Source organism: Lagopus muta, chromosome 2, assembly GCF_023343835.1.
Source record: "Lagopus muta isolate bLagMut1 chromosome 2, bLagMut1 primary, whole genome shotgun sequence".
Lineage (NCBI taxonomy): Eukaryota > Metazoa > Chordata > Aves > Galliformes > Phasianidae > Lagopus > Lagopus muta.
Genome location: NC_064434.1, coordinates 23680981 through 23699011, shown reverse-complemented (window position 1 = coordinate 23699011; position 18031 = coordinate 23680981). Strand labels below are relative to the sequence as shown.

Here is an 18031-nt window from a genome sequence, read left to right as displayed (position 1 = left end):
GGGATCAGTTGATCTCTTTCTCACAGTCAACCCGAATGTCCTGTTGCAATTCTCATGCATGTGGAAGTTCACTGGCCTGGCCAGGTTTTCCACAGCCATTCAAGTTCAGACAGATAAGACAGTCTGGGACCATCTAGAGATGTATTCATCTTTCCACGCACCGTGTTGATATGAACTGTACAGAATTAGATGGCGGATGCCTTAATTTCAGCCAGCATGCAGCCTCTTTGAGAAGCTGCAGTGAGTTCTGTTGTAATGCTGGAACTGCTGGCGATATGTGCTCTGCATGAATCCTGACCCATCTCTGAGTCTCATCTGAGAGACTTAAGAAGTTTGGGTATCAAGCACATCTTACCAAGAAACAGTGGAAGCAAGTATAAAACAATCTACTTTTTTTTTTTCAGGAAGGTGGAAATAAATGCTGTGTTTGGGACTTTAAAAAGCTCCAAACATACACTGTATTACAATAGTTCATTTCCAAAATTACTTTCTTCTGCTGTAGAAGTTACTATTGGAACAAAACAAAAGTATACTTACTGGAAACCAGTGTTCATTTCATTTGAGTGCATTTCTTTATTTTGCTCAAAGAATTAGATTTCTTCCAATAAGTGCCATGTAACAAAAGGCAGCGTGTTTGTTGTGTTCTCACAAGTATTGTGGGCCACATTTCAGTGCTGAAGAACTTAGAAAAGAAAAAAAAAAGTAAGGAAAAAAAGAAAGGTTAAATGTTGTCTGTCAGAATATAGATATTCTTTATAATTCCTTTTTCAAAGGGAAAGTTAGCATGACATTTAAGTCATTACTGTAAACATGATCAAGAAATGTAAACATATGCATAAAAATAATTCTAGCCAGGCTGGGATTTTAAATGACACATCATCATCTTAAATTGAGAAATGATATAAAAGGAAGTAAATAACTACATGTTTTTAAAGGAAATTAAGAATTTGAAAACTTCTACAGCAGCTTTAACAGGAATAATAAAACAGAACCATAGAAAAGCGCTGATTTTGAAGTGTTGGAGTCTTTTAACTTTTGGTTTACAAGCAGAGAAAAGGAAGATTGTGCACCAAAGAAAAAAAGGCAAATGAAGGAAAAAGCGTAAAAATAATGTATCGATCTGTTGATAAATATTTTATGTGGAGCAATTATAGAAGAAAACTGAAAAGGCTGCATTAACTGTAGGGTGTCCTAGCCAAGCTACCGGACAGGTGCGCCCTCAGCAATGACTTCCTTGCTTGCTTTATTGCTTGTTTGTTGCATCATGGAATTGGAGAATCACATGTGTACATTACATGCAAGCAGATGAATAAAGCCCTTGGGGCTTTTAGACCTAGAAGTGCTTGTGTGCTTCAAGCTAGGCATGTGTAAGTGCTTTACTCATTTGTGGCCTTCTAATTAATGGAATAAATATTGTCCAGAGCAGTACACAGGATGCAGTGTTTAGCAACAGCTTTATCAAGCTTATAAACTTCTGAGCTGGAATAAAGGTAACATGTGCTTGTCACTGTTTTCTTCCCATGGATAGGCCCTTCTTTGCATGAAAGTGTTTAACTACAGACATAGCTGGGGCATCACAGTTTGCAAGAAACACTCTCTCATTGAAAATATTAATTTAGGTAGTGCAGCTCAGTCCCGAGCCCTTTTCTGAAGGAAAGCAAAACAAAGCAATACCCCAAAACAACAACAACAAAAAAAACTGTAACCTTTTAGGCAATATTAGAGATTACTGAGAGAAGTAATAAAAAATATGTATGTATAATGATGCTGGTATTGAAAAGAACATTTCCAAATGCTTCCAGCTGTTACAGATAATAGCTGTGACCCAGAACATGAGGTGCTGATCTCATATACTCATATGTTAACCATTAATGTAAACATTTATTTTTTTGCTTCAGATTTTGTTTTGAAACGACTACTAAGACAAAGTTATTCAAACTTATCTGAGGGAAGCACTGTCTCATTCCTGGTGAACCAGATCACTCAGTGCTGAGGAACATGATTTTCTTGGTGTAAGTAAACACCTTCAAATTCATCAGACAGATGGCAGAAATTCAGTGCGTTCTGGACAAAGATTTTGAAATGAGTGTTGAAATTGAAGAATGGTGACAAAACAATTAAAGAAAACTGACAGCCTGTACAGTGCAACTAAGAATCACAAAGATTCAAAGCAGCAGGCTGGAGATACGTTGGCTGTGCTGCCTGGCAATACCATTTGTTTGTTTGTTTTGTTTGTGCTAAATGTAATCCATAAATTCATGACAAGTTTGACAAGCTACTTGAAAGCTAAAGGAATGAAATTGCTTTACTATAGCATTGTTGAGAAAGGAAAACATCCCAATGCAGCTATTAGTACCATAATTTAATGCTGTCTTTGTTTTTTCAATCTAACATTCTGTTAGAAGCCAATAATCACAACCAAAAAAAAAGGAAAAACACAAATGTCATCAGTGATTTACATCTCTGAAGGAGCCACAAATTTGTTTGATGGCATTCCTAGATAAAGCTAGGAACAACTTTCTTGTGAGCAGTTTTCCATGCAGTAAAGAGAGGGGAAAGTTCTTTCCTGTTCTCCCAGCAGTGGTCACAATCCATCTTATCACGGAAGAAATTCCTTTGTGATTGAAATTGATTATGATATTCTGCTTAAAAATATGCTCAAAGTGTACATTCAAGAGACTTTGGTACCATAAGGGCCACGTGTACGTTTTGCCTGCAAATTCTGTTTTTAGCTATGGAGCTCATTTCTGTCTTCTCTTTGCTGTGCTCAAGGTAGTGAACTTTATTGTCACTTTTCAGTGCATATTCACACTGAATTCTGCCGTGAATTTAATTCCTCCAAGCTCTTCAAGAAGTTTGAAGCTCAGTCATGTATGGAAGTCAAGGACAGTCCCTTGTGTTTGTGTTTCCTCCATGTCTTCATTTCACTCATAAGAGAAAATATGTTAAGCTTGTTAAAAGTGCAAATATTCCTGTGTATTTGGAATATTCAGTTGTAAAGAATATATGTTCAGTGTCAATACGCAGGATGTTTCTCATTTGAAAGCTCACTTAACACAAGAGGGCATCCAAGTCAACATTTGTGCAGTCATGTTGGCTGAAAGACAGCGTGTTAGCATTCCAAGGGCTAATCGTATTTATGTCCTTCAAATGCAATTCTAATTAGAGAGAAACAATACTATTTATGTCTTCCTAATTGAAAATTAACCCAGAATTTGGAGAAGAAAAGCATACACTAAAAGCTGTTCAGAAACAACAGAGTTGACACTGTTCCCTGAGTTATAGTTGAAGGAGCATTGCAGGCATAATTCCCAGGTTTCTCAGTACAGCAAGTGTCTGTCCTGTAAGAAGGAAGTTAACTTCCAGTCTGCTTTCTGGGTTAAGCTGTTTTGCTGGTTTCCTAAACTGATTTTTCTTCAAGACAGGAGAGGATGCAAATCTATAACAAAAAAGTATTCCCTAATTCTTTGGAATAAGAATGAACCTTGTCGTGCTCTGAGCATATGCATAAGTGTCAGTCCATACTTAATGAATTAGATGCTACAATTAAAGGGAAGCAGAGTTTGGTTTAATTTGGAAGGGTGGGTGAAAGGGAAGTCAGAGTCATTATAACCACTGGCCTCCAGAGCTGACTTCAGAGCCTTAGGTGGGGTACCTGCCTAGATTGGTGGACTGGATGTCATTTGGTGGGTTTTTGGTTGGTTGGTTTGTTTTGTGATTTTCTCTCTCTGGCAAATTTGTTCAGCTTTTCATTTTTGTCCTATGAATTAGTCAGGAAACTCCATAGTTACTTTTCCTTTATAGATTTTCTGCATAGATTTTGGCAGTGATACAGACAAATATTTCTGAGGGTCTTTTGAAATTTCAGGGTTTTCTTTTCTATTTCTTCCCTGAAATATATTTTAAGTTATATAAACTTGTTGAAAGCATGAAAATAGTATACAACATTTTCTCTATGGAATACTTTAAGACTTCTGTGTTACACAGTCCACATATACAGTAAAGTATTAATGTTATAATCCAAGTATTATGACTGTCTCAGAGATCGTCTTTAAACAATAAACCTTTCATATTTTTCTATATTGCAATGTACAGCATAAAATACCTTAAATTATATACCTAAGGGATATCAAGTTTAACTCTAAATGTAAGTTTTCTCTGTGCTTTGAAGATATGCTTAACAATATTCTAATTTTGAAACTGCTCATAAAAACATGGGTGACAGCATTTGATTCCTTGTCTAGACTGAAGGGTTAGAAAGCAGACACCCTACCCTGCTCCCAGTGACTCTTTACATGTTTGAATGCTTGTTGCTGCAGAAGCTACTTTGAAGAAGGCACCCAACCGCAGCACTTGCTCATGATGTGCTCCTGTAATGCTGCAAATGTTTACTTTAGAAAGTGGCATGAGTGAAGTAAGGAGAGCCAGAAGTTCTGGATAGCCTTGTATCTGGTGTTTAATTGGGAATTTGAGTGCCATGAAGCCAAGGAGAAGGTTGAAACTCCTTCCCAAGTCAGCCTGATTGCTGACAGATGCTGTTATGACACATGCTGGTGCAGTTGTCTTGCAGATGGTCTCCAGGAGTTTGTGAGTGGCAGACCTGGTACCTGAGCGGAGAACAGCCTAGCCCAGGAGTACCTCTCTGCTCAAGAAATTAACCAAATGCTGTTTCCTTGCTCTACTGGCATCACAGGCCTAGAAGTCACTGGCTGTTTCCTCCTTGATGACCTGAATCCAAACCAGTTGTGCATGTGATCAAGGGGGATTTTTCCCCTCTCCTGGGGCAGCTGGGAGCCGTGTACCCCATGGCCAGCTGCTGTGCTTGGAAGGAGCACAGAGTGCTGACATAAGGCCAATAGGTGCCAATGAGGCAAAAAAAAATCTCCTTGCCCATGCATGGATGGTGAAGAAAGACCTAAAATTCAGGCACTAGATCAACTTCGCATTAGCTTTTAGGGATCAGTACAGTAACTGCTTGGGTAACTTCAAAGGAGAAGGCAAGACACTGGTTTGGCCAAGCTTTCTGGATCAGGCAGTGGCCAGCTGAGGAAGGGGAATTTTGAGATGGTGGGATTTAACCAAAACTTTCAATTTATTGTTTTGTGAGTCTGGCCAGCTCTGCTGCTGGACAAACTCGAGCCCAAAGGAAATTCGTTAACAACAATGTAGTATTAAGAAGTTGGCATTACTTTTATTACAGCGCTAGATACATGAGGGATATTTCCACCTAAGATAACAAAGTACGTCCTTTATCTACATTTAGGTAGACATTGTGAAGATATGGCCATGTGTTTGGAGAGAGATGTGCAGTCATCTTGAGGTCTCCCCCCACCTCTCTCATTCAAACTATTTGGTCAGATAACAGCAGGACTAACCTCCCATCCTGCAGGCTAGATAGATAGCTCTGTTGCAGGCCTGTTCCACAGTGAAGCAGGGAGTTGCTTTGGCTGGTCAGGGGAATCCTGGCAGTGAGGAGAGAGCCACGAGGAACTGCTGGACATAATTTTCCCTCTGAGAGCAGTTGACAGAGCAGTAGATGGGGTGGAACTTGGTGCAGTGGCAGGTATTTAAAAGTGGCCAAACCACCCCGTTTTTGTCTTTCCTGAAAAGTCAAATGCATCAGCAAGGAACTGAATGACTGAGCTCATGATCCTCCAGCAGCACAGTGTTCAGCAAGGCCCATTGGAGGTGGTGCGTTTCTTTGGCAAGCCACAATGATGGGGCCTATTGACAGTCCTTGTCGGGGTGGCTTTCACTGAAGCTTTTCTCAGAGAGGCAAAACATCCCCAGAAGAAGCGCAGGGAGAACAAGGAAGCCCCAACCTATCCCGACTACCCTGGGTGAGAATAGCGGAGCCTCTGATGGGTGGCAGCTCTGAGGCGGTGTGGGCAGAGCTGGGAGTGATGGCAGCCAGACCTCCTTGTGACTAAGGCTGATCCCAGGGAGAACAATGCAGGAGTTCTATGAACAGGACAGGCAAATGGCATGGCAAGGGTGTCGGTGTAGCCATTGGTGTGGGCTTTTGCAAGGCCAGGGCAAGTGCTAGGTCCTCCACTTTGGTCATAACAACCCCAAGCAATGCTACAGGCTTGGGACAGAGTGGCTGGAAGACTGTATAGAGGAGAAGAACCAGGAGGTATTGGTCAGTACTTGGCTGAACATGAGCCAGCAGTTTGCTCAGGTGGCCAAGAAGACAGAAGGCATCCTAGCTTATATCAGAAATTGTGTTGCTAGCAGGAGCAGGAAAGTGATTGTCCCTCTGTACTCAGCACTCATGAGGCTGCACCTTGAGTACTATGTTCAGTTTTGGGCCCCTCACTGCAAGAAAGACATGGAGGTCATTGAGTGTGTTCAGAGAAGGGCAATGAATCTGTGAGGGGTCTAGAGCACAAGCCTTATGAGGAGCAGCTGAGGGAGCTGGGATTGTTATTCTGGAGTAGAGCAGGCTCAGGGGAGACGTTACTGCTGTCTATAACTACCTGAAGGGAGGTTGTACTGAGCTTCTCTCGTATAACTAATGATAGAACTAGAGGGAATGGCTTTAAGTTGCTCCAGGGCAGATTGAGGCTGGAAGTTAGGAAATACTTTCTGAAAGAGTAGTCAGGTGCTGGAATGGGCTGCCCAAAGAGGTGATGGAGTTACTGACCCTGAACGTGTTCATGGAGCATTTAGATGTGGCATTGAGAGACATGGCTTAGTGGTGATCAGTGGACGGTTGGACTGGATAACTTGGTGATTTTATGATTACCTACTGAAGAGGTCAACCCACCAAACACTTTGCCTTATCAGTGGAACTAGGCAAGCCATGGTCTCCACTTGGATGAAAGCCATTGCCAAGAAGATTGTTGCAAACCAGATTGAGGACTCGTGCAAATGTGGCTCTCCAGGCCTGCTGGGAACACCTGAACCTAGCACAAGTATTGGGAGGTAGTGAGGATACCCCTGCACGCAATGTGAGGAGGTGGATAATCTTCTTTGCTGGGTAGCACAACTATAGGAGTAGATTAAGAAGCCTCAGGGAGTGTGAAAGGGTGATTGACTGATGCAGCCATTCCCTGACATCCTTGCAAGAGAAGTACCTGGGGGACACTCTGCAAGTAGCCGTGGATCCCCTGCCCTCTAGCATCCAGGCAGAGGGAGAGAACCTGGAAAACAAGGAGGAATAGGAGCAGGTTTCCTGGACTGTAGTGACCATGTAATCATGGAGTTCACACTGCTGAGGGATATCAGACAGGCAAACAGTGAAATCTCAGGAAATCAAGACCCTGCACTTGGATGTGTTTAACCTCATGAGGTGCTTCTGGGCTCACTGCTGGAGCCTGTCTAGATCTTTCTGGATGTCATCCAGTCTTTTGGGAGCGTTGACCACATCACACAGACTGATGTTATCTGCAAAGTTCCCAAAAGTGCATTTACTGTCCATTGATCCTACTGTCAGTGTTATTCTTGAATACGCTGAAGGTCTCTGAACCCAGTACTGAACATTGAGGGATACCACTCATCATTGATCTCCATCTGGACATTGAGACATTGACCACCACTCTCTGGGTATGATCTTGCAACCAGTTCCTCATTCATTGACCAGTATTTCCAATTTGGAGAGAAGAAAAGAAAAGGCCTTACTGAAATCCAGATACGTGACATTAGTGGCTCTCCTGTTGTCAAGCAATGCATGTACACCATCGTAGAAGTCCCTAAGTTGGTCAGGCAGGATATGCCCTTGGTGAAAGCTTGTATCACCTCCCTCTCTTCCATGTGCCTCAGCATAGTTTCCAGGAGGACGTGCTCCATGATTTTCCCCGGCACAGAGGTGAGGGTAGTTCACTAGGTCATCCTTTCTACCCTTCTTAAAAATAATTATGACACTGACTTTTTGCAGTCACCAGGGAATGTCTATGATGTAGAAGGGAAAAGAAATGAAAGTAGAAAAGATGCTCAGGATAAACAGAAAAGTGTAGGAAGAGAAAAGCTGAGATGATTTTAAAACCACTCATCAGTGGTACCAATCGAGTATACATGGAGATGATAGATTGGAAAAGCCTCCTTTTATTGACCTTCTGTATTATTGGAAAGCACTGTGCATTCACACAAATCTAATTTTCTAGCTGTGCTATTCTTATGGAAGAAGGGAGGAGGAAAATAGGAAGGACTAGACTGAGCCTAGCCCTGGGCAAGTAATAAATAAATGAGATGGGTTCCATATACACCACACATACTGGTACAGAATGTGCATCACAACAGCCTTGGGGTATGTGGTCTCCTATGAACATCTGTATTTTATGAGCTTGTACAAATTAATTTGGGGCATGCTTGTGTTTGATGCTGGTTGAACCAGCTGTACTTTTGGTTGCATGGAATTCTGTAGTTATTTCCCGTCTAAATTATCTTTGTTGTCATCAAATCAGGTCATCAAATAAAAATATGGTGGGTACTCCAGCCTACTAAAAAAAATAGCTGCTGTGGTCCAAAGCAATAACTAGCATTCTTACAGGAAATCTATTTGCTGGAGACACAGCAGCAAAAAGATTTGGTTTTTGTTGGATATATCTAATTATTATCCAAAGCAAATTCTACCTAATTTGCAAGAATTTACACAGTAGTATATTTTGGCCACAGAATACTCCAAATTAATCATGGAAGATCAAGACAGAATGTCTTAAGTCTGTCAGAGTCAAAAGAGTTAGAGCATCATGATAGTCAGCCAAATCCTCTAAACATGCTGAAGATTAATTTATTTTAACATATTCAGTTCTTTGCTACTCTTCCTTTTCACTTTTTTTTTTCTTTAATTTTTCAAATTGAGGGCAAAACAAACTATAAAACTACTTAGCATGTGTTCTTCCGAGTAGTTCAAATTGCCAGGAACCACCTAATATCTCGCCAAATTATTTGCACAGTTTGCTGAGTTGGAAAAAGTACATGTAACTGACACGAAATTAAACAGCTTCCGTGGGCTCCTGATCTTTGGGGATTCTTACTTGAAAATACTGAGCTAATAGAACTACCACATGTGTTGGCTACCAAAGTGCATCTTGTTACTCACTGCTATGTTCATTGCCTATGGAAACTTACTTTTCTGCCTAATGTTAAAACATGGCACTTCTTTCTGTAAACATTGTAAGAGCTGGAAACTTCCTTAGTAAGAGTCATTATTATAGTCTCCAGCCATATTTTAAGGTGATGTGTTTTAAGTTCACTTATACGGTCTTTCTTAAACATGTAATTATAAATATATGAAACATTCCTTGCAGCAATGGCAATGTCTGTCAAAGTCTGTTTCTTCAGTTTTTTGTTACTCTTCCACATGCTTCAGTATTTCATAAATATCATTGGGGTCTTTGAGGAAAACTTGATTTTCAGGTAAATTATTTGGATGGTACAATCCACAGTGATATAGATAACTTGTCAAATCCTTGCTACAAGGGTGGAAAATACATAATACTCAGAGGCTGATGATGTGGAATCAGACATAGTAATACTGCAGTCATTAAAATCTGCCTTATTCAGGCTGCTTTTAGAGAGCACAAAAAGAAAATAGCTTTTTCCTCATTGACTCTTAAGCAGAACGAAAACTAACAAAGGTAAAACTGGAACTCTTCAGTCTTCTAGTCATGGTGTTTAGGGAGCATGAGATTATGACTGTGCACCTTGTACTGCCTTTTATCCACTTTAGTTTATTTTTAAGGTTCTACCAAGTCAAAATGGCAATTACTCGGTATTCACGTTTCATTCAATGCCAAACAGGAAAGAACATAAATATTGCCACTCCAAATCAGATCAATTGTACATTTTGCCTTTTATTTTGTGCCTTGCAATGACCAGGAGCAGAAATTAATAAAAATTGCATGGAAATAGAGAGTGCTTAACCTGCTCATTTTCCTGGATAAGCTTATAGCAATCAGTGCTTGTCAGCTTTCCTGTGCTACAGGTCTCATCTTGAACTATCATGTTAAGTAGTCTCTGATGAATCTATTCTCAACAATAATGCATTTTAATGCCTTTTTGAACCTTCTGGACTTCTGACCTCCACAACATCCCATGATAATGAGTTCCACTATTTAATTTTGCATGAGTTTTAATTATGTGTGAAAAATGACTTCCTTTGTTTGTTTTAAACTTTCTGCCTGATGAATAAATTGGGTATTTCCTGATACTTACAGTGAAAAAAAATAGTAAAAAGTGCTTCTCCATTCAGTTTCTTCATGTATTTCATGTTTTTGTGGACCTTATTATCTCTCTCTTTTGTTATCTCTGTCTTAACCGATGAGACTGTCATCTCTTCCTCCATTAGAATGGCTTCACATCTTTGCTCAGCTTTGTTTCCAAGACATGTATAAAGATGAAAAGGTGAAGGTGATGATGCACTTGATGATAATAACTCATACTAAAATGACAGTGACTCCATTCCTTTTTCAAGTTAGTGGAAATTCTACCAGTCCAGTCCTTCTGACTACTGGGCTGTCTTAGAATGAGTTATTCCTTTTATGAACACATTTCTTAATATCCCTAGACCAGACAAGTTCCATGACAAGCACATGGCTTTAACTTCAGAGATTCTGGTTAAATTTCTGTTCTGGAATTAGTCTATGATCTTTAATTTCCTTGCTTCAGTCTAGTACTAGTGTGCTTATCTATGATGATGTTTGTACCTAAGAATTACAAAGTGTAATGTAACTGCTGGATCTTCTCGACAGTCTGACACAGTCACTCCTAAACCTAAACTGTTTTCTTGACCTGCTTAGATACGAATAGGCTGCTAATGCAAGTACCTGATTAACAGAATTCACACCCGTAGAAAATGAGGTTTTTGTGTCCAGCTTTGTGTCACACAGTGAATACGTCTAAGTAACCTGATATGCAGCTGGCAGCTGCTTTGGGTGTCACAGTCACAGCCTGAGTCAGTCATAGGCACGTGCAGAAAGAGTTTTGGGAAGTGGTAGAACCAGAACTTCTACTAAAAGTGCTGTGCACAGAGAAGTAATTCAAATTCCAGATGTTTTGTGTTTGCTTTTATTTCCAAATACAGCTCTCATTCTTGATCAAAACAATCATAACTGCAACAAAGCCTATTTTTATCACATTGATGCTTTTATCTTTTGATTAAATGTTGCATTTTGTGATTCTTTTCCATTAACATTTATTCAGTGTATAGAAGTTAATCTGTGAAGGAAAGCAAATGTGTCATTGTCTCAGGTGCATTAAATTACATTTCCATTGACATTAAAATATACAGACACTGACAGCTTGTCAATGTGAATGTGAACCTTTCTGGGCTTTGGTTACTGTTACATTTTCAAACTAGGTTTCCTTGGTTTCGTCAATCTTTTGGTGATTCTTTGTTAATTCCATCAAGTTAGGAACAAGTTTTAAGTGCTCTGAAAAATGGACCACTGGTTCAAACCGCAAAATAATTCACAGTTTGTACAGTATTTATAAAAAACTTACTTTGATTCAGCTAAATTTCAGTGTATTTTCCTGGAATCTGAATACTTGTGCTCATGGGGAAAAAAATAAAAAATCCTGGCTGTTTCCATGTAATCAGGTAATGAATAATTTTCTTCCATTCCATATTACAAAATTAACAGTGTTCAGCAATTCAGTGAAGTATGATAGTCCTGTGACTGTTAGTTGATGTTCTAATAGGATCAAACTGGGATCAAAATTGTTCTTGCCTATGGGGCAAACTTTCTGTACATCTATCCTATCAATATGAATTTCCTTTATCCTCTTACTTTATCTAGAAATAACAGTAAATATATTGTGCTGAGACCTATTTTGGAGAGGAACATGTAGTTCTCTCACACATAGCATATGGAATGGTTTACTTTTTCTATGTTAAAATGTTTCTGGCTCAGAAAGAGTTGTCACAGGCCAGCAAAAGATCTAGACAATTTGACACTAGACCTAGATCTGAGGGATGGTTTGCAATTGCAGAACTCCAGAGTGGTAAGCGCATGATCATAGAATCATAGAATCACTAAGGTTGGAAAAGACCTAAAAGATCATCCAGTCCAACCGTTCACCTATTCCCAATAGCTCCTACTAAACCATGTCCCTCAACACAACATCCAGTCTTTCCTTGAACACCCCCAGGCTCGGTGATTCCACCACCTCCCTGGGCAGTCCATTCCAGTGCCTGACCACCCTTTCTGAAAAGTAATACTTCCTCATGTCCAGCCTGAATCTCCCCTGGCGTAGCTTGAAACCATTCCCCCTGGTCCTATCACTAATGACACGAGAGAAGAGGCCGACCCCCAGCTCACTACAACCTCCCTTCAGGAAGTTATAGAGAGCAATAAGGTCTCCCCTGAGCCTCCTCTTCTCCAGGCTGAACATTCCCAGCTCCTTCAGCCTCTCCTCATATGGCCTGTGTTCCAGACCCCTCACCAGCTTTGTTGCCCTTCTTTGAACACGTTCCAGGGCCTCAATATCTTTCTTGCAGTGATGATGCTCTCAGTGGAGGTTTTCAGCTCATCCTTTTGAAGAGTTCCTGAAACAAAAAACAAACCCCATGAGCCCATTGGAAGACTGTGTAAAAGTCCATGGCATGCCCCTAAAATAAGTAAGAGACGGGCTTGAATATGAGCAGGCAAGGATGAGGAGCTGAGGCCAGTGTACACTGGGGGTTGCTAGTAGTGAAGATGGAAGACACCAAGTGGTCCAAAGATGTATAAAAGCTCACTAAGGAAGTACAGACATAAATAATCATTTAATTATTGTCTGTTTTTAAAGTAAGTTCTTTAACTTAGCACAGCTTAGTTTAGAAATAGACTTAATAGGTATTTCTCAAGAATATTTTCATGCAAATTTCATCTCTCAGTCTGCATTGTAAATTGCCTATGAGACATTATTTTCTCAGCTGTACATGCAATGTTTATATTGCAGTTTTGTAAAATTAATATTGATAACTGATTTTGCAGAGATTATTGCTGCATGTGATACTAACAGCCTCCTCAGTTTAAATTAAGAGGTCTGTTTCTTTGAAAATATCAGTATCTTATATGAAGTGATTTCAAAGATTTGTGGTTATGATTCCTAAGTACTTTCAATCAATATTCTGTAATAATTATTTGAGGTGCTCTTTGAAATGCAAACAGAAAATGAATGCAAAATTAGTTGAAATGAATGAACATAATCATTTTAAAGTAATCATTTATTTTCAAAAGCGACATAAAATTTGAAAAGCTTTAAATTCAATGGCATTTATCTCATTAATCAAATTTTGAGAGGAGCGTACAGACACACAAAATATATTTACAGACTTGAGTCTTGTCAGGTTCAAAAATTTTATAACTTAATTTTTTTTCTCTGTTAGTAGTGATGACTTTAATTTGTTATTCACATATTTGCATCTAAGCTATAGAGTGGAAGTCTGTGCTTCAGTTGAAATTAACTGAATTTTATTAACTGAATTAACTGAAAGATTTCTTGAGGGTGAAGTTAAAATATATTGTACTCGGAGGCATTACTTGATTTCCTGCTTTATGTGAACACAGAGAATGTATGGGTAAAATTTAACACTTGGCCAGGTAAACCTAGAAATTTACAAGTCCATAGCTCACAAAATCACCTCTGCTGTGGGAAACAGAATTATCTTTCAGGTCCAGAATTAATATCCTGGAAAGTAAAGGTGGCCCGTACTTCAATTTTTTCCTGAGAATTTTTCAGGGATGTCAGTGTTTAAAGTAATGATACTTATGATGGGATTTGTCCAACTATTATCATTTTACTTAGACTTTACTCTTACATTTAATTTCTTAGAATTCAGAATTTTATTTTTTTTTAAATGTATTATTTATTATAAAGCACAGAATACTCCTCTGCTTCCAAAACTATGCAATGACTCATAGAATCATAGAAACATCTAGGTTGGAAAATACCTTCCAGACCACCTAGGCCAACCATCACATCGACCTACAAACTCCCATGATAAATAATGTCCATTGCTGCCACATTCACATGCCTCCAGGGACAGGGACTCTGCCACTCCTCTGGGCAGCCTGCTACAGTACTTGACCACTTTATCTATGAAGAAATTCTTCCTAATATCCTATTGAAACCTTCTGTGGCACAGCTTTAAACTATTGAGAAGTCTGTAGGTCTTGAGCAGCACTAAATGTCTATGTAAGGACAGGTAAATTGAACAATTTGGATTATTGGAAAAAATGAAGATGCTTTCCTTTCTTTCAGAGAAATAGGTTATATGAGAAACAAAATCGCATAAAACACTGTTAATTTTTGAATTACATATTTTTTCCCCATGTGTTCATCTGTACTCTCAACAGGAGCCTCTGGAAACTAGTTAAGCTTTTATCCTTTGAACACATAAAAAATGAGGGTTTGACTTGGATGTTATATGCGTAGTTGTTACAGCCATATTGCCTTAGCCAATGTCATCAGAGTATAGCTGTTGCTATTTCCTAATCAGACAACTTTCTGGAGAGAAGGTACATGGAAAACTGATGGAAACTCATCTAGAGTCCTAGGAAACCTACCCTAGTATTACTGCTTAGTCATTTCAATTGACATACTTGATCTCTAGACAGCTAAAAGCAGTTGGAAAGACTCCAGTATACTCCAATGGGCTTACCTCAGGTAACTGTAAGACTGCAGTGGGACTGATGAGCTTTTGCCTTAAGTAGAAGTTCTTTAGAAATGAATATAAAATGATATGGTAGAATCTTAGTGACATACATGTGACTTCCTCTAAGTACCGTCATTGCTGAATATTAAAGAGTGCATGGAACTGAGGTCCAATTAAATATTTCATGCTGTCTGAAATGGGTAGGTATAGACGTTCTGTAGTATAGTGGTGTTAGAGATCTGATAAGGGCACATGAATGCAGCTATATGCACAGTGATACACTGACTTACACCTCTAGGATTTTATTTTCATAAAATAACCAGTTTTTTTCACTAAAATAATTTCCTTTGTATTGGCAAATTGATTGTATGACATAGACAATTGCAGATGTTGCTTCCATTGCTTGTAAAAAAGAAAAAAATTACAACCTCAAAGCAAGCCTCAGAATTCTTTCCTGAATGCTGTTAGACTCCTAACCTCTCTGTGTCTGAAGTCATGAATCAGTGCAGACTTCCCATGAGCAGACGGGAATACCTCACAACATGTAAATGATATGTTAGAAACAATTATCCACTCTTCAATTTCCCTGAGGTGTTCTGAGCGTTTGCACTTAAATATATGAACTGCCTTATTGAACTCAGTGAGACTACAAGCAAAATCTTTAGGATTGAGCCATTTGTAATAAGCTTGGTCTTTGGGGTTTTCTCACTGACTTAGCTCAATTTGTACCATATTGTGGGTTAGGCAATATTTAAAATGCTTCTGATGTAACATTAAAAGTTGAAATTGTGGTTTTGGACTATTACTAGCTCAAAAATTTCAGATTGAGTAATAAATGTACTGAAATCACAGTCAATCCAAAAAGTAATCCCATAGGAAAATTTGTTTTCTGGCCAAGCACTGTAGTTTTTCTATATTCACGTTTTGTATTCACATTTAGATTTTCCCCAGTGGATAATAACTTCTAACAATACAGATTTATATTTCTATCTTTCCTCAGAGACTCTCCAGCTCTCTGAGGAATGCCACGGAGATGTTTTACTGGATAAAAGCATGAGATGTATTCTTCAGGGGTCTGTGCTGGGACCAATGCTCTTTAAAATCTTTGATGCTCTTTAAAATCTATGACACTGACAGTGGGATGGAGTGCACCCTCAACAAGTTTGTGGATGACACCAAGCTGTGTGGTACAATCGACACGCCCAAGGAACAGAATGCCATCCAGAGACACCTAGACAGGCTTGAGAAGTGGGCCCAGGTGAACCTCATGAGATTCAACAGTCAGGTGCAAGGTCTTGCACCTGGGTTGTGACAACACTCACTATCACTACAAGCTGGGGAACAAATGGATTTGAGAATAGCCTTGCCAAAAAGGACTTGGGGATACTGGTGGATGGTAAGCTGGACGTAAGCCAGCAATATGCTCTCACAGCCCAGAGAGCCAGCCGTATCCTGGGCTGCATCAAAAGAAGCATGGCCGGCAGGCTGAAGGAGGTGATCCTGTCTGTTCTGCAGCAGTGAGACCTCACTTCAAGTTCTGTGTTCAGATGTGGAGTTTTCAGCATAGGAGAGACCCATTGGAGCGTGTTCAGAGGAAGGCTACAAAAATGATCCAGGGGATGGAACAGCCCTCTTACACGGACAGGTTGAGAGCTCTGGGGCTGTTTGTTCTGGAGAAGAGAAAGCTCTGCGGGGAACTGGTAACAGCCTTTCAGTATCTGAAGAGGGGCTGTATAGAAAATATTAGGTCACAGCCTGAACCAGTGATTGAGCACCTGCTGATGGGGTGTGGGGAACTCTGGGAGCACAGAGGCAAGACATTCACCTGTGCCACCAGAAGGAGTGGACCCTGGATCCCTTAACTAGTCCCCCCTAATTTCATTTAGGGGCTGGCAACAAATAGGGAAGTATTTCTACTTGGAAATCATCTCCCTTTGGAGTTTCTGGTGAGCCCTGATCTTTGGAAAGGCTAAGCTATTCCTTCTTTCTTACTGAATTGTGAGTACTATCTTTCTTGTTAAGATTAAAGGCAACTATTCTCACAAGGGCTATAAGAAAGAAAGGGACAGACTTTTTAGTAGAATCTGCTGTGATAGGACAAAGAAAATGATTTCGAACTAAAAGAAGGAACAGTTAAATTGGATGTGAAAGAAAAAATAAGTGTAGCGAAGCACGGGAACAGATTGCCCAAAGAGGCAGTGGATATCAAGTCTCTGAGATGTTCAAGGTCAGGCTAGATGGGCTCTGAGCAACCTGACCTAGTGTTGATATCCTGTGTTTAACAAGAAAGTTGGACAACATGTTCTTTAAAGGCCCTTTCCAACTGAAATGATAGTATAATTCTGTGAATAGGTTAAGTCATGAATGACCATTGGGTTTTTCAAGTGATTTTGTCCATAGTGGTCCACCATATATAAGCATATTGTTTGATGCACAGAGAATTAAGACAATTATCACTAATATTGAATTATCACGTATGCTGACTATGTGGAATCAGCACTGATATTATTGCATGCTTATTTCTCTATGGAAGTGCTTCAGTTATTGCCTTTGTCTCCTACTAGTTTCTTTTCCTTTTTGCTAGGAAGTATATATTTTTTTCAAATGAATTGCTTTTTTTTTTCTTTTCTGTTTTTTTTTTTTTTTTTTTCTCCAACACAATTATTTTGTTTAGCTAAATTTTGAGGCCCTCTTAATTATCTAAAAGAAAATCTTGGCAGGGAACTAAACAGATTTTGAATTGCTTTTCAAAGTCCATTTTTACACCCCTTTAAAAAGACCAAGGAAATATTTCAAAGGAGTTCAAAGAGAGGGAGTAGAACATTTGGTGCAGATGTGACTTTATGACATGTGACTGGAAATAAATGGTAATGTAGAATGTACATTTTGACTATCAAATGTAAACAGCTTTGTTTCTTGCTGTTTTTAAGGTTGTTTTTTCTCCATTTATTTCGTGGCATGTGTTGTCTGCGTTTCAGCAGATGGATTGACTCTTGGCTTTGGATTATTTAGTTTGTTGTGTGACATTAAATCTGTGATGAGTGTTACACTGATTATAGGCTTCATTACAGCTTTCATTCTGTTGCAATTATTTTAATAGATTACGTAAAATTTATAACTTATAATATAAAGTAGCTATTGCAGTGCAGTTGGATGTTGTGCATATTTGTGGGTTTACATTTAGTAAAAGCTGAGCTGATGCTGCAGCTTTGAGGCACTGACAAATTCTGTTTTCTGTTGCTGCTTTTGGTATAATCACCTCTATGAGCATCATAAGATATTTGTCAGATACTGTGGTAGGACTGACAGTATACCATGTAAGATTGATATTTTTTCCTAAGTATCCAGACTAAAGAATAACACACCAATGCTGAGCATTATCTTCTGAATTATACATCCTTTCTTCTCTACTCTACTTTTGGCAATTGGTGGCTTAGGGATTTCCTG

At 39.2% G+C, this 18031-nt stretch overlaps 1 protein-coding gene across 1 annotated transcript in view; it reads left to right on the top strand.

The window, feature by feature from the left end:
* Window positions 1–16428: 16428 nt before the first annotated feature.
* BMP5 (bone morphogenetic protein 5) overlaps window positions 16429–18031 on the top strand; it is an 87699-nt gene continuing 86096 nt past the window's right edge. Inside the window, exon 1 of the mRNA XM_048936917.1 lies at window positions 16429–16582. The gene's annotated coding sequence lies outside the window, so the exon portion shown is untranslated. The remainder of the gene's footprint in view (window positions 16583–18031) is intronic.